The sequence below is a fragment of the Eretmochelys imbricata genome, chromosome 3, assembly GCF_965152235.1.
Source record: "Eretmochelys imbricata isolate rEreImb1 chromosome 3, rEreImb1.hap1, whole genome shotgun sequence".
Taxonomy (NCBI): Eukaryota; Metazoa; Chordata; order Testudines; family Cheloniidae; genus Eretmochelys; species Eretmochelys imbricata.
The window spans coordinates 99,411,986-99,429,916 of NC_135574.1; the positions used below are offsets into that span (position 1 = coordinate 99,411,986).

Genomic DNA, 17,931 nt, shown 5'->3' on the forward strand with positions numbered 1-17,931 from the left:
AAGAAGCAACCACTCCACCTTAGTTACAAAAAACAAAACAAGAAAATTTTCCTACGTGTCTGGGACAAACACCCTCCACCTCCCCTCAAGCATCCCCAATACACAGCTAACCCTACCAAGCTGCCAGTGAATGCAGTTCCCTTAAACCCCATCAGCTCAGCTCCTTGCAGAATTACTCCTTCTTCCCAGCAAGACACACTCAAGATGCCCCTGCTACACTCCCAGCCTCTTCCAACGTGAAAGAATGAGACTGGCCCACTTTACTGAATCTGGATCTCTTGCATGGTAATGCAATATATAGAGAGCAATAAGGCTGACCCATTTTCTAACTAAAAGATTACAAATAACTGAGACACTTGCATCCACCTTTAAAGTAAGAGTCCTGCTGTTTAGGGTCTTGAACCTCTATTGTAATTGTACTGTGGTGTTTCAGCTTTTAGCCAGTCCTAAAAACTGCTTTTCAAGTAGGTGATCAGAAAGCACCAGGTGTACATCAAAACCTTAAGACTGATCTTTGCAGTTCTGTCCCTTAGGGCTTGTCTACATTGGCATGCTAAATTGGCACCACTGCAATCAATGCAGCGGCATTGATTTAGCGGGTCTGGTGAAGACGCAATAAGCTGATGGCAGAGTGCTTTTCTGTCAACTTCAGTACTTCACCTCCTGGGAGAGGCAGAAGCTAAGTTGGTGGGAGAGCATCTCCCACCGAACCGACATGGCATGGTGTAGACACTGCGTTAGATCGACATAACTTACATCAACTTAAGCAGCAGTGTAGACCAGGCCTTACTGCCCCAGGGAGTGGAAAAACAAAGTTCAGTGTGTCTTATGTATACCATAAGCACTGTATAATGCATAGCAAAGCACTGCTCAAACCAAACAATTTAAAATATATAGAATCAGAAATACAGAAAAAGGGAGACTAAAATTAAGCATATGAGATACACAAGACATAAAGATCCTTAGCAATGTAGGGTTGGAAGGGATCTCTGAAGGTCATGTAGCCCAGCCCCCTTTGCTGAGGCCGGACCAAATAAACCTATACTATCCCTGATAGGTGGTGTCCAACCTGTCCTCAAATACCTCCAGTGATGAGAATTCCACAACCTCCCTTGGAAGTTTATTCCAGTCCTTAACTATCCTTATAATTGGAACGTTTTTCCTAATATCTAACCTAAATCTCCCTTGTTGCAGATTAAGTGCATTGCTTCTTGTCCTACCTTCCGTGGACACAATGAACAGTTGATCTCCATTCTCTTTATAAACAGCCCTTAACTTATTTGAAGATTCATCAGATTCCCCCCTCCCTCCAGTCTTCTTTTTCTCAAAACTAAACATACCCAGTTTTTTTAACCCCTCCTCATAGGGCAGGTTTTCTAAACCTTTTATCATCTTTGTAGTGCTCCTCTGGACCAATTTGACCACATATTTCTTAAAGTGTGATGCCCAAAACTGCACATGATACTCCAGATGAGGCCTCACCAGTGCTGAGTAGAGCACAGTTTCCTCCCAGGTCTTACATAGTACACTCCTATTAATACACCCCAGAATGATATTGGCCTTTTTCACAATAGCTTCATATTATTAGCTTTGTATACTGTTCGTATTGTTGTCCTTGTACAGCTCTTTCTGTTTTGGCCTCCTTCTGCTGGCCTGTGTATAACTGCTCTTAAATTAATAAGATTCTGAAGGGCAGAGGAAGAGCTTGAACACAAGATCCTTTCGGGACACAGAATTCCAGCTGTAGTTTCACCAGTGCTGAGTAGAATGGGACAATTATCTCCCATGTCTAACATATGACGCTCCTGTTAATACATCCCAGAATATTAGCTTTTTTCACAACTGTATCACATTGTTGACTCATATTCAATTTGTGATCCACAATAATCCCCAGATCCTTTTCATCAGTACTACTCTCTAGGCAGATATTCTCCCTTTTGTAGTTGTGCCTTTGATTTTTCCTTCCTAGGTGTAGTACTTTGCACTTGTCTTTATTGAATTTCACCTTGTTGACTTCAGACTAATTCTCCAATTTGACAAGGTTGTTCTGAATTCTAATCCTGTCCTCCACAGTGCTTGCAACCCCTCTCAGTCTGGTGTCATACACAAACTTTACAAGCATACGCTCCACTCCATTATCCAAGTCATCAATGAAAATATCAAATAGCACCATACTCAGGACTAACCCCTCCAAAACCAACTAGATATGTCCCTCCAGTTTGATAGCGAACCACTGATAACTATGCTTTCAAACAGTTCTGCACCCACCTTATACTAATTTCACCTAGACCATATTTCCCTAGTTTGCTTATGAGAATGTCATGTGGGACTGTGTCAAAAACCTTACTAAAATCAAGATAAGTTATGTCTAATCCTCCTCCTCCCCATCACCTCACCTCCAATCCACTATGCCTGTAGAACTGTCAATGAAGGAAGTTAGGTTGTTTTGGCATGATTTGTTCTTGACAAATCCACGTTGATTATTACTTATAACCCCATTATCCTCTAGGTGCTTACAAACTGAATGTTCAATAATCTGTTCCAGTATCTTTCCAGGTATCAAAGTTAGGCTGACTTGTCTATAATTCTGTGTCCTCTTTGTTTCCCTTTTTAAAGACGGGTACTTTTTTTGCCTTTTGCCAGTCCTCTAGGACCTGACCCTTCCTCCATGAGTTCTCAAAAGATTATCTCTAATAGTTCTGAGATTGCTTGAACTAGCTCCTTAAGTGAATTTCATTTGGCCCTGCCTACTTGAATATATCTAACTTATCTCAATATTCTTTAACCTATTTTGGCTTGTGTTTCTTCCTGCTTATTGTCACTATTAACTGTGTTGACTATCTGGTCACAATTAACCTGTTCAGTGAAGACTGAAACAAAACAGACATTAACCACAACAGCCTTTGTGATATCATCTGCTATTAGATCTCCTTCCCTGCTAAGTAGAGGACCTACGGTTTCCTTCATTTTTCTCTTGCTCCTGATACAATTAAATAACTTCTTCTTTCTACCTTGTATGTCCTTGCTAGGTATAACTCTTTTATGCCTTAGCCTTTCTGATTTTGTTCCTCCATGCTTCTGCTATTCTTTTGTACTCCTCCTTAGCAATTTGTCCATGTTTCCACTTTTTGTATGATTCCTTTTTGGTTTTCAGGTCAATAAAGAGCTCTTGATTTAGCCATATTAGTCTCTTACTATTCTTCCTATCTTTATTTCACGTGAGGATTGTTTGCTGTTGTGCCTTTAATATTGTCTCTTGGAGAAACTGCCAGCTTTCCTGAATTCTTTTTTCCCTTAGATTTTCTTCCCATTGGACCTCATCTACCAGTTCTCTGAGTTTGTTAAAAAGTTTTTTGAAGTCCACTGTCCTTATTCTTCTGCTCTCATTCCTTCCTTTTCTTAGAATTATGAATATATTATTTCATGATCACTGTCACCCAAATTGCTTTCACTCTTCAGATTTGCAACAAACTCCTCCCTGTTAGTCAGAGGCAAGTCTAAAATGGCCATTCTCCCGCTTACTTCTTCCACCTTCTGAAGCAAAACTTTGTCCCAGTTACATTCCAAGAACTTATGAGACATTTTGTGTTTGGACGTATTACTTCTCCACAAATGTCTGGGGAGTTAAAGTCTCCCATTACCACCAGGTCTTGTGTTTTGGATATTTCTGTTATTTGTTCTAGAAATGCCTCATCCACTGCCTCCTCCTGCTTTGGTGGTCTGCAGAAGACCCCTACCATGACATTGCCCCTCTTATTCCCCCCTTTTATCATCATCCAGAGACTTTCAGCTGTCTGCATCTCACTTCCTTCTGCACCTCAGAACAAGCGTATACATTCTTGATGTATAATGCAATACCTTCTCCCTTTTTTCCCTGCCTGTCCTTCCTGAACAAACTACACCCTTCTATACCAATATTCCAGTCATAAGGCAAGTCAGTTAACCTCTCTGTGCTTCAGTTTTCCTTATCTGTAAAATCAGGATAAATACTGTCTCCCACCCTCTATCTGTCTTGTCTACTTAGGCCCCAATCCTGCAAACACACACGTGCTTTAACTTTAGTACCATGAATAGTCTTATCAGGGTACTAACGTTAAGCATGCATGTTAAAGTGTTTAGGATCAGGGATTGTAAGCTGTTTGTTCTTACTATGTGTTCATGCCATGTCATTGTACAATGGAGACCTGAACTAAGTTTGAGATTCCAGATGGTACCATAATATACAATATAAATATGCAGTCCTACAGCAAATGTAATAATTAGTACTCAAACTGCAGTAAAAACAGGCATATTGCCCCTCTGCACAAACAGCTGTTCTATCATGCAGCATCTGAGTGTATAGCCACCTGATTCAATTTGCTCCTGCTCTATTCTATATATATTCTTATAACACTCGCATCACTGCATGGTTTAAACAAAGAGGTAGTATGCCCAACATGAGGCAGTCATCATCGTCGATCCCTTGAGGTTGAGGATGATCTCTTTCACAGGTTTTATTTATTTTTCATGGGTCCTTTGGTGACTGAGGAGTCCGATCCTTGAGCCACAAGCTTGTTGGTAGACATTGCAGGTGGTGTTGGAAGACAGGGTTGGGCCACAATCAGTGTGTGACAGTTATCTTTCCTTTCTTTTCTGGCATTTTTCTGCAACCAGGGCAAGGCGATTTTCCTCAAAAGTGGACGTTTCCTCTCTGACTAGTCTTCGCCACTTATCCCTATCCTGGGCTTCTGTCTCCCAGTGTGTGGTGTCAATGCCAAATCTCTTGATGTTTACCCTGAGGGCGTCTTTAAAGCGTTTCTTTTTGCTTCCCCGTTTCCTTTCTCTTTTGGTGAGCTGGACGTACAGCAGTTGTTTTGGTAAGCATGTATCAGGCATAAGCACACAGTGCCCGCTCCACCTCAGCTGGTGCTGGATAATCAGGGCCTCAACACTGAAGATGTTGGCCTCTGGAAGGACACTGACATTAGTGTGATGATCCTCTCACTTTATGTTGAAGATCTTCCAAAGAAAGTGCTGGCATTCCAGGTTTTTCAGGTGTTTTTTATCGGTCACCCAACTCTCGCAGCTGTCAAGGAGAGTTGGCATTACCACCACTTTATAAACTAAAAGTCTAGGATGCGTTCTGATGTTGTGATTGTTGAAAGTCTGGCGAGACAGTTTGCCAAAAGGAAGGCTGATGCGGCAGATTCGATGCTGAATCTCGACATCTATGTCTGCCCTCTGTGAGAGATGGCTGCCAAAATAGGCAAAGTATTCTACATTTTCCAGTTCTTCTTTGCCAATGTAGATCTTCCTTGCTGGGTCTGATGATTGACCGGGGAGTGGCTGGTGGAGAACTTTTGTTTTGCCGATGTTCAGAGTTAGTACTAGGCCTTTGTAAACTTCAAAGAAGCAATTAATGGCTGTTTGAAGATCCTCCTTTGAGCGTGTAACAGCAGCACAGTCATCTGCACACTGGAGTTCGGTTATTGTTGCCAATATTACTTTAGTTCTGGCACGAAGACGAGAAAGGTTGAAGAGGTTGCCGTCAATCCGATATTGGATGCCAATGCCCTGTGGTAGACTGTCTTGGGTTAGTGTTTTCATAGCTGTTGAGAAAATGGAGAAAAGGGTGAGTGCCACTACACAGCTTTGTTTTATGCCAGTTTGGATGACAAAGGGCTCAGAGGTAGAGCAACTGCACAGGCTGGAGGCAGTCATCTGGTCATGGAGGAGTCTTACAATGGGGATAAATTTGCTTGGGCAGCCAAACTTTGACATGATTTTCCACAGAGCCTCACGGTTGACAGAGTCAAAGCTTTGGTCAGGTCGATAAAAGCCACATACAGCTCCTGGTGGTGTTCTTGACATTGCTCCTGGATCTGCCTGGCTGCGAAAATCATGTTGGTGGTGCCTTGTGATACTCTGAAGCTGCGCTGGGACTCTGGAAGTACTTCCTCTGCAAGAGGGAGCAGGCGCTTGAGTAAGATTATAGCAAGAATCTTCCCAGTGATGGAGAGGAGGGCAACGTCCCAATGGTTGCCACAGTCAGCCCTATCTCCCTTTTTGAAAATGGAGACATGTTCGCATTATGTAAGTCGGCAGGGATTTCTTCGGCGTGCCAGATTTTGAGGAGCAGCAAGTGAAACTTGTTAGTTAGTGTTTCTCCCTGCACTTTCAGTACTTCAGATGGCATGCCATCAGGACCTGGTGCTTTATTGTTCTTCATTTGTTTAATTGCTTTGTAGACCTCCTCAGGTGTTGGGGGTTGGCAAGAGTTTCCCACATTGGGTGCTGAGGGATGGCGTCTATGGTGTCGAAAACCACAGTCGATTCTCGATTTAGAAGCTTCTGGTAGTGTTCCTTCCAGCGCTCTTTGGTGGATTTGTTATCTTTAAGAAGAGTACTACCATCTTCGGATCTCAGAGGTGTGAGGCCAGGGTCTTTGGTCAGTACAGGGTCTGTGTGTCACAAAAAAAGCTCCACATATCATGTCTGTCAGCGAATGTTTGGATTTCTTTTCCTTTGTCCTCCCACCATTTGTTTTTGATTTCTTGGATCCTCCTTTGAACTTCAGCTGAGTTGATGGAAAGAACTCCGCTTCTGACTGGATAGTGGTTGGTTTTGCCAGTTGCAGAAAACTTTTCTCTTCTGCTCCCAAAGGGCTGTAATCTCAATGTTGTTATTGTCAAACCAATCCTGATGGTGGTGGGTAGCAAGGCTGATGAATTCCTCGCAAGCCTCATGGATGATCTCTTTTAGGGTTTCCCAGTCTTCTTCAACACTTGTGTTGTCATTTCCAGGTGTGCATTTGGTCAATATTTCACTGAGGAGCTCCTGGGAGATGCTGCAAATGTGTAGAAAATGAAATCCATGTGGAATGTGATAGAGATGCAGAAAGACACCTATTTTTAATAGATACCTGACATTTGGTGCCTTACAAGGAATCTGAGCAGCACCTGAATGTAGTCCCTAATTTAAATCTGTGCCACCAGATTAAAGAAATAAAAGGGCATATTTGGGGGAGTTATACCTCACTATCACTACTGATATGTTGTGTGGTTGGTGAAGAATTCTACTCCAGAGAAGTGTAAAATTACTCCAAGTAAGGTCAAAGATTTCACAAGAACTCACGTAGAAACTGCAAGTACTGGTGGTTGATTTTCACCCCAGAGTTGGAAGCTATGGTGACCTGTGGCCCAGGTAAACTATTTTTAGAACCCTGCTCCTTTGTTAAGTGGCATTGATCACACTCCTAAAGGATTCCATGATTAAACTGGGCACAACTGTCTTTGCCATTTGGATCCCAAGTTCCATGAAGCACAGAGAGAAACAGCTGATTCCTTCAGAGCCATTCCATGCCTATGGGTCCCAATCTGGCTGCCTTGTTGAACAAGAAGCACTTCCATGCTGGGCAAATGATGGTAGCCAATGAGGGAATGTATCAGATTCCAAGTTCAGACTGCAGGATACATGACTGCTGAGTCCAGAGTCTGTGGTTTGGTCTCTTCGTTTTGCTATAGAGTCTAATGCATTTGTATCACTTCTCCACCTCCTGCTACTTTGAAAGATTAGAAAGTGTGGAAATAGAGCAAAGTTGTTTTTTCTCATGATGCAACCTTGCCAAGTGGTGTGAGACCCTTTTCACCCACACTTATGGGAGAAGAAAAGGACCTAGGGGTTATACAGTGGATGAGAAGCTGGATATGAGTCAACAGTTTGCCCTTGTTGCCAAGAAGGCCAACGGCATTTTGCGATGTATACGTAGGGGCATTGCCAGCAGATCGAGGGACATGATCGTTCCCCTCTATTCGACATTGGTAAGGCCTCATCTGGAGTACTGTGTCTAGTTTTGGGCCCCACACTACAAGAAGGATGTGGAAAAATTGGAAAACGTCCAGCGGAGAGCAACAAAAATGATTAGGGAACTGGAACACATGAGTTATGAGGAGAGGCTGAGGGAACTGGGGATGTTTAGTCTACGAAAGAGAAGAATGAGGTGGGATTTGATAGCTGCTTTCAACTACCTGAAAGGGGGTTCCAAAGAGGATGGATCTAGACTGTGTTCAGTGGTAGCTGATGACAGAACAAGGAGTAATGGTCTCAAGTTGCAGTGGGGGAGATTTAGGTTGGATATTAGGAAAACTTTTTCACTAGGAGAGTGGTGAAACACTGGAATGCGTTACCTAGGGAGGTGGTGGAATCCCCTTCCTTAGATATTTTTAAGGTCAGGCTTGACAAAGCCCTGGCTGGGATGATTTAGTTGAGGATTGGTCCTGCTTTGAGCAGGGGGTTGGACTAGATGACCTCCTGACATCCCTTCCAACCCTGATATTCTATAACAGTGTCTATATATCTGGGTATACTGATTAGATTATCCACAAATACAAAGTTAGTTTTTAAAAGTCATATGATACATAGAGTACATAATCAGCAATAACCCAAATTTAGGTGAATAGATTAACACAGTTTAGATATTAGAATACTTGGGTACATAACTCATGAAAAGTTGTACAGAAATTTGGTTGTGAAAAGCAAAATATATCAATGAGTGGAGATTGTCCCTCGGTAATTGAGAATTAGGTTGGTTGTCCATTTAGAAAATGCAATCCATAAGGAAAGTATTTGTTACTTTCCTGACTGCGCTTCTCATCGGCGCTCCAGCTCATCCCTCCTGGTATTGCCGATGTCCAGTGATGTGTTCTATGTAGATGTCCCTTGACCACCTGATGGCATCCGACATCGTGAGTTGCTGTATCAGCGGAGTGCAGCGTTGACCGATTCTGCATTCTCTCAGCACTCGCTCGTTACCAGGGTCCCATGCACTTAAGGCTCCGACGATCAGTGCACGTGTCCGGACCTGGTAACCCTTAGCTCTCAAGGTTTCGGCCAGAGGGGCATATTTCTCTACCTTTCAAGCTCAGGCATCGTGGAAGGCTGGGGTCCTGTTCTCGAACGGCACTGTGATGTCCATAGTACTACAGGAACATAGGTCTCCTCTTCCCTCAGGATCCCTTACTTATAAGGTGGGACTCCATCAATCAATTAAGTAAGCACTTGCATGAAGTGATGAATCTTGCACTGTGTCCAGAAGGTAGCAGGATTTGGTGCTATCTGATAGCTAGTGGTAACAAGTTCCACTATCATGAGCCTGTCACTGAAAAGGCTCTCAGTCTTTATGGGGTACACCCTGATCTCCATCAGCCAAGGCTGTGTCCTTGAAACAGCCAGTCAACAGCATTCAAACATTTGTGCAATAGGACCCAAGACTCTACAGTCAGTGCAGAGAGTGCCAAGCAATAAGACCAGCCTACTAAAACTCTAGAATCTCCCCCAACATTTGATACCATGAAATGAGTAGGGGAGAGACGGGTTAAGAGTCAAACGCAAGAAATCAAAGAGATACTGAAATGAAACCACTGTAGTCACCAATAAAACAAAACAATCACAGCACCACAACCAGTCTCACCAGTCAGCACAATCACCTTCTATTTGCATCTCTAAAGCATTCTGTTCAGTCAAGAATTGACGATTACATACTTGGGGAAATGTACACATTAATTATGTGTTAATCTATAATAGTCAACCTGGTACATCATTTTTACTTAATCAATGACAAATAATTTGGTCCATGTTGTAACCTGATTTTTTCCTTCAAAGCTTCACATTACAGAGTGCAATGTGTATCAACATGATCATCTCTCTTTCTGCAAATGAGGACATTGTCATGCACTTGAAAATAAATAAATTACTGTTCTCAGCTGCACTACGATGTGCCTGTTTTCTGAAGAATTTCTAAATAAAACAACCTCATTATACAAAGTTTCTCCTCTAAGCCCTGGTTTACACTAGGAGTTGTGGTCAAATTTAGCAGCGTTAAATCGATTTAACCCTGCATCTGTCCGCACAACAAAGCCCTTTTTTTCCGACTTAAAGGGCTCTTAAAATCGATTTCCTTACTCCACCCCCGACAAGGGGATTAGCGCTTAAATTGGCTTTGCCGGGTCGAATTTGGGGTACTGTGGACGCAATTAGACGGTATTGGCCTCCGGGAGCTATCCCAGAGTGCTCTATTGTGACCGCTCTGGACAGCACTCTCAACTCAGATGCACTGGCCAGGTAGACAGGAAAAGGCCCGCGAACTTTTGAATTTCAATTTTCTGTTTGCATGGTCACCTGCAGCTTGCCATGCTGGCCAGAGCTCATCAGCAGAGTTGATCATGATGGAGTCCCAGAATCGCAAAAGAGCTCCAGCATGGACCGAACAGGAGGTACGGGATCTGATCACTGTATTGGGGAGAGGAATCTGTGCTATCAGAACTCCGTTCCAGTTTTCGAAATGCCAAAACATTTGCAAAAATCACCCAGGGCATGAAGGACAGAGGCCATAACAGGGACCCGAAGCAGTGCCGCGTGAAACTTAAGGAGCTGAGGCAAGCTTACCAGAAAACCAGAGAGGCAAACAGCCACTCTGGGTCAGAGTCCCAAACATGCCGCTTCTATGATGAGCTGCATGCCATTTTAGGGGGCTCAGCCACCACTACCCCAGCCGTGTTGTTTGACTCCTTCAATGGAGATGGAGGCAACACAGAAGCAGGTTTTGGGGACGAGGAAGATGATGATGATAAAGTTGTAGAACGCTCACAGCAAGCAAGCGGAGAAACCGGTTTCTCACCCTGGACCTGGAGCCAGTACTCCCCGAACCCAACCAAGGCTGCCTCCCGGACCCGCCAGGCGGAGAAGGGACCTCTGGTGAATGTACCTTTTAAAATAATATAAATGATTTAAAAGCAAGCATGTTTAATGATTAATTTGCCCTGGCATTTCCAGCTCTCCTGGATGTACTCCCAAAGCCTTTGCAAAAGGTTTCTGGGGAGGGCAGCCTTATTCCGTCCACCATGGTAGGACACTTTACCACACCAGGCCAGTAGCACGTACTCGGGAATCATTGTACAACAAAGCATTGCAGTGTATGTTTGCTGGCATTCAAACAACATCCGTTCTTTATCTCTCTGTGTTATCCTCAGGAGAGTGATATCATTCATGGTCACCTGGTTGAAATAGGGTGCTTTTCTAAAGGGGACATTCAGAAGTGCCCATTCCTGCTGGGCTGCTTGCCTGTCGCTGAACAGAAATGTTCCCCGCTGTTAGCCACGGGGAGGGGGGAGGGGCTAGCCACGTGGTGGGGGGAGGCAAAATGCGACCTTGGAACGAAAGCACATGTGCTTTGTATACAATGTTAACAGCAGGGTTTACTGTGAAAGAGTGTACCCATTGTTCCATAAAATGTGTCTTTTTAAATACCACTGTCCCTTTTGTTTTCTCCACCAGCTGCATGTGTTTCAAGGATCACAGGATCTTCTCCCTTCCTGAGGCTAGTGAAGATTAGAAGGCAAAAAAAACAAACTCGTGATTAAATGTTCTCTGAGCTCATGCTGTCCTCCCACACTGACAGAGCACAGATGAATGTGTGGAGGCAGACAATGTCAGAGTGCAGGAAAGCACAAAATGACCGGGAGGGGAGGTGGCGGGCTGAAGAAAGGGGTGAAGCTGAAAGGTGGCGGCAGCATGATGACAGGAGGCAGGATTCAATGCTGAGGCCGCTGGAGGATCAAACTAGTGTGCTCCAGCGTATGGCTGAGCTGCAGGAAAGGCAGCAGGAGCACAGACCACCGCTACAGCCCCTGTGTGACCAACCGCCCTCCTCCCCACGTTCCATAACCTCCTCACCCAGATGCCCAAGAACGCGGTGGGGGGGCCTCCGGCCACCCAGCCACTCCGCCACAGAGGATTGTCCAAGCAACAAAAGGCTGGCATTCAATAAGTTTTAAAGTTTTAAACTTTTGAAGTGCTGTGTGGCCTTGTCCTTCCCTCCTCCACCACCCCTCCCAGGCTACCTTGGCAGTTATCCCCCTATTTGTGTGATGAATTAATAAAGAATGCATGAATGTGAAGCAACAATGACTTCATTGCCTCTGCAAGTGGTGATCGAAGGGAGGAGGGGAGGGTGCTTAGCTTACAGGGAAGTAGAGTGAACCAAGGGGCGGGGGGTTTCATCAAGGAGAAACAAACAGAACTTTCACACCGTAGCCTGGCCAGTCATGAAACTGGTCTTCAAAGCTTCCCTGATGCACCGCGCCCTCCTGTGCTCTTCTAACCGCCCTGGTGTCTGGCTGCGCGTAACCAGCAGCCAGGCGATTTGCCTCAACCTCCCACCCCACCATAAATGTCTCCCCCTTACTCTCACAGAGATTGTGGAGCACACAGCAAGCAGTAATAACAGTGGGAATATTGGTTTTGCTGAGGTCTAAGCAAGTCAGTAAACTGCACCAGCGCACTTTTAAACGTCCAAATGCACATTCTACCACCATTCTGCACTTGCTCAGCCTGTAGTTGAACAGCTCCTGACTACTGTCCAGGCTGCCTGTGTATGGCTTCATGAGCCTTGGCATTAAGGGGTAGGCTGGGTCCCCAAGGATAACTATAGGCATTTCAACATCCCCAATGGTTATTTTCTGGTCTGGGAATAAAGTCCCTTCCTGCAGCTTTTGAAACAGACCAGAGTTCCTGAAGATGCAAGCATCATGTACCTTTCCCGGCCATCCCACGTTGATGTTGGTGAAATGTCCCTTGTGATCCACCAGTGTTTCCAGCACTATTGAAAAGTACCCCTTGCGGTTTATGTACTCGCCAGCTTGGTGCTCCGGTGCCAAGATAGGGATATGAGTTCCGTCTATGGCCCCACCACAGTTAGGGAATCCCATTGCAGCAAAGCCATCCACTATGACCTGCACATTTCCCAGGGTCACTACCCTTGATATCAGCAGATCTTTGATTGCGCTGGCTACTTGCATCACAGCAGCCCTCACAGTAGATTTGCCCACTCCAAATTGATTCCCGACTGACTGGTAGCTGTCTGGCGTTGCAAATTTCCACAGGGCTATTGCCACTCGCTTCTCAACTGTGAGGGCTGCTCTCATCTTGGTATTCATGCGCTTCAGGGCAGCAGAAAGCAAGTCACAAAGTTCCATGAAAGTGCCCTTATGCATTTCACTGGGAATTGTCCCAGACCTGTAACACTATGCAGTCCCACTAGTCTGTGCTTGTTTCCCAGGCCCAGAATCGGCATTCCACGGCATGAACATGCCCCATTAACACCATGATGCCTGCATTGGCAGGGCCCATGCTTTGAGAGAAGTCTGTGTCCATGTCCTCATCACCGCGCTGACGTCGCCTACTCGCCCGGTTTCGCTTTGCCAGGTTCTGGTGCTGCATATACTGCTGGATAATGTGTGTGGTGTTTAATGTGCTCTTAATTGCCAAAGTGATCTGAGAGGCCTCCATGCTTGCCGTGGTGTGGCGTCTGCGCAGAAAAAAAGCGCGGAACGATTGTTTGCCGTTGCTCTGACGGAGGGAGGGGTGACTGACAACACGGCTTACAGGGTTGGCTTACAGGGAATTAAAATCAACAAAGGGGGTGGCTTTACATCACGGAGAAACAAAAACAACTGTCACACAGAATGGCCCCCGCAAGGACTGAACTCAAAACCCTGGGTTTAGCAGGCCAATGCTCAACCCACTAAGCTATCCCTCCCTCTCGTATTTCAGGCAGGACTTCGGGGCGGTGGAGAGGGGGGAAATGAATACAAAACAAATCTGGTCTATTTCTTGTTTTGATCCACTCCATCTATCTTTTACATCTTTGGCTGGCAGCAGATGGTGCAGAAGGACTGCAAGCCATCCACATCTCTTGGCTACTCGGCAGAAGATGGTACAATAGGACTGCTAGCCATCCTCATCTCCTGCCTGCCCGGCAAAAGATGGTACAATAGGACTGCTAGCCATCCATATTTCCTGCCTGCTCACCATGAGATGGTACAATAGGACTGCCTGCAGGACTAAAGAGAGTGACCTGGTCGAGTCACTCCTAATGTAGTCCCTGCACCCATGTCTGCCCAGGCGCTTGTGACCGACACGGCCACGAGCACCTCGGACATGACGGTGACGGCTACCAGCCCTATTGTACCGTCTGCTGCCACAAGGCAATGGGTTGCTGCTGCTGCTGTGTAGCAATGCCGTACTGCGTCTGCCAGCACCCAGGAGACATATGGTGACAGTGAGCTGAGCGGGCTCCATGCTTGCTGTGGTATGGCGTCTGCACAGGTAACTCAGGAAAAAAGGCACGAAACGATGGTCTGCCATTGCTTTCACAGAGGGAGGGAGGGAATGGGGGCCTGATGACATGCACCCAGAACCACCCGCGACAATGTTTTTTGCCCCATCAGGCATTGGGATCTCAACCCAGAACTCCAATGGGCAGCAGAGACTGCGGGAACTGTGGGATAGCTACCCACAGTGCAACACTCCAGAAGTCGACGCTAGCCTCGGTACTGTGGAAGCACTCCGCCGAGTTAATGCACTTAAAGCATTTTGTGTGGGGACACACACAATCTACTATATAAAAACAATTTCTAAAAAACCAACTTCTATAAATTTGACCTAATTTCATAGTGTAGACATACCCTGACTCTGCTGAACTAGGTTTGCCCCATACTGCTCTTCAAGGAAAGTGCAATCAGGTGTCACAGCAATTTGTAATGCTTACAAGGAAACTGAGGTGCAAGGGTAATTCTAACTTTCAGCTTCCTGAAAGAGAGGAGCATACAATCCTCTCTCATTCACCATACAATTTTACCTCATTTTAGCACGTGCTTTTTAGAAAGTCTCCCACCAAAGCAGCAAGCAAAAAAGGAGGATTTGGGGAAAATATTACGCTATAACACCATTTTGCAAAGATCAGGTATCTTCAGAAGCAACACTTGTGGTCAAGATTAGGTGGTGAGATAAGCAAAAGTCTCTCCCAAAGAACCAGATGCACAAAATGCGCCAGATGAGCCCTAAAAGCGATTCAGAAGGAAAAATGTGCCATCAACCACTTCGCACTTCACCACCAGCCAAGGCTCTCAAAGCACTTTCCACACAGTACATGTATCTTCTACTCCTGGGGGAATTGTGTGCCAATGCACAATGCAGAATTTTGCAGAAATTAATGTGCAAGCAGAATTTCCTTTCCCCCAAAGAAATGGGCTGCAGCACTGCTAGCCGCCACTGGACTTGGCAGAGCCCAGCTTGCACATAGAAGACACTGCTGCAGGGAGGGAGAGGGAGCTAGAGGGTTCCTGGCAGCTGCAGTTCCCAGCATGCCCTGAGGGAAGGAGAGGGCTGCATGCAGGAAAGTCCACACAAGCCTGGGACCAAGCATCAAGCTGTTTCTCCCTGTGTATTCCCTGGACTCATGGGGGACAGGCAGGGGGACGGGTGTCTGGGCAAAGGGGGGCCCAACGGCTGGTCTCTGGGGTGGAGAGTGTTCGGGTGTATTGACAGGGGGGTGGCCCGCAGGTGGGCTCTGGACGGGAAGAGGTTGTAGGTGTCTAGCTGTGGGAGGGGGAGGACAAAGAAACAGGAACTGGGTTCTCATAGGGGTTTCTTTAGTTCTCTACTCCTGGGGGAATCTGTGTGTGTGTATGTGTATATACGCTGTTACAGACATACTTGCTGACAGATATTTTAAAATAAATTACCAAAATAATTGAAACTGGTGTGATTATGTAGTGTTATTTTGACAAATAAAATTTGCAGAATTTAAAAATATTGTGTGCAGAATTTTTTATTTTTTGGCACATTTCATTTTATTGGTTGCCAACTTTCTACTTGCATAAAATCAAACACCTTGCCCCGCCCCCTGCCCTGCCCCTCCTCTGAGGCCGTGCCCATCCCCTGCCCCTTTTCTGAGGTGCCGTCCCTTGCTCACTCCAGCCCCCTCTTCTGTCGCTCGCTCTCCCCACCCTCACTCACTCGCTCATTTTCACTGGGCTGGGGTTCAGGAGGGGGTGAGGGTTCTGGCTGGGGGTGTGGGCTCCTGTGTGGGGCCAGAAATGAGGAGTTCAGAGTGCAGGAGCGGGCTACAGGCTGAGACAGTGGGTTGAACTGCAAGATGGGGTGAGGGCTTCAACTGGGGTGGGTCCAGGGATGAAGGGTTTGGGGTGAAGAAGGATGCTCCAAGCTGGGATTGAGGGGTTCAGAGGGTGGGAGAGGGATCAGGGCTGGAGTTGGGGCACGGAAGGGAATGAGGAGTGCTGGCTCTGGGCGGCACTTACCTCAAGCAGCTCAAGAAAGCAGTGACATGTCCCTCCTCCAGCTCCCACCCAGAGGTGCAGCCAGGGGGTTCTGCACTCTGCCCCTGTCCACAGGCACCACCCCTACAGCTTCCATTGGCCGTGGTTACTGGCCAATGGGAGCTGTGGAGTGGTGCTTGGGGAGGGGACAGCATGGATAGCCCCCTGACTGCTCCACGTGTAGGAGGCGGAGGGGGAACATGCCGGCTGCTTCCTGGGAACCGGGCAGTGCAGAGGCTAGCAGAGAGCGTGCCAGCCCCGCTGCACAGCGCCGCCAACCGGATAGTCAAGAGCCCGGTCAGCGGTGCTGGCTGGAGCCGTCAGGATCCCGTTTCGACAGGCTGTTCCAGTCAAAAACCCGACACCTGGTCCCCCTAGCGCAGAATGCCCCCAGGAGTCACCTTCCGAACTAGGGCGAGCAGACAGCGCACTGGCGAGGGGGTGGGCAGCAACAGAGCCGACCTAAGACAAAAGCCCTGAACATCAGGTCATCTGGCCACGCTCCTCTGCGCACCCCGCTGAAGTGTGTGTGGGGGGGGGGAGCAGGGAGGCTCCCTCCACACGCCCGGACGCAGAGCGCGCACACGCCACGCCAGGGCCCCGCTCAGCCGGGCAGCCCCCCCCGCGAGAGGCAGAGCCAGGTGAGCCCAGGGCACCGCGGTGCGTGGCCGGGGCGCACGCCGGCCGCGTCTGTCGGAGAAAGGGGCAGCGAAGGCTTCACTTCGCAACCGCCTCTCCCCTCCGGCCCCGGCCCCGGCCCCGGCCGCTCCCTCTGCCCCCTGCCTTTGGGCTCGGCGGGACCGGAGCTGCGGCCCGCGGGCCAGCCCTCCCCGGCGCTGCTTGCACCGTCCCCCCATTACCTGCCCCGCTCAGCCGAAGACTCTGTCCCGAGCAAACTTCATGCAAAGCTGCCTTTGCCTTTCCTCCGGGGCGGCGCTTCCCCTTCCGGTGCGGGGGCTGGCTCTGCGCCGCGGTGGGAGCCGGGCTCGGGCTCGGGAGCTGGGAGAGACGGGAGCTGAGCAGGAGCGACCGCCCGGGGTGCGCGGGAGAGTGGGCGGGGACGGGGAAAGGGGGTGGGGCGCCGGCTCATTGGGAGATGCCGCGGGTGCTTTTGCCAAAGCAAAACTGGCTGGTTTGCTGGGTGCAACCCGCAGCACGTTCTGAGGGAGGAGAAAACAACCGCGGCCGCAAGCTACAAACACACGCTCCCCGGCTGCTGCTGCTGCTGCCGCCGCTGGCTCCGCCCTGGTGTGTTTCTGGGCCGGGGCAACATCTTCTGACTGGGGCTCTCAAGCCACAGGCAGCCCATGGCTTTCTGCTGCGGCTGAGCTAGACAATCCGATGGAATATTTCTGGTTCCAGTATAAAGGACAAACTGTGAGCTGTGCCTTAAAAGACCAAAAATGAATAGATAATCTCCTGGATCTGACGGTCGATAATTAATCCTGTTTGATTGGGGGGGGTTTTGTTTTGTTTTTGTCTGTAAACGAACCTTGAGTCTGAGTTTGGACTCTTGGAGCTGGTTTTGAATTTAGATTGAGGAAGGAACAAGATGCCCTTCGAAAGAACATGATTATTTTTAAGTGACCCTTGAAATCGCTGTGTTCAACCCCTGTACATCAAGTGACCTCCTGAGGTGCCTTCCAACCCTGGTATTCTATGATTCTAAGATGTGACTTACACCACTGCAGTTTACCACTGTTTGAAACCAGGCTTGCATCACTGTGCTAGGAGGCTGCATGAAGAGCAGGTGCTCTCAAATCTTCCAAGTAGACAA

General features: G+C 47.4%; 1 protein-coding gene across 1 annotated transcript in view; it reads right to left on the reverse strand.

Moving 5' to 3' along the window:
- Window positions 1-17,166, reverse strand: part of SAMD3 (sterile alpha motif domain containing 3) — a 105,573-nt gene extending 88,407 nt beyond the window's left edge. Inside the window, exon 1 of the mRNA XM_077813032.1 lies at window positions 17,015-17,166. The gene's annotated coding sequence lies outside the window, so the exon portion shown is untranslated. The remainder of the gene's footprint in view (window positions 1-17,014) is intronic.
- Window positions 17,167-17,931: the final 765 nt, after the last annotated feature.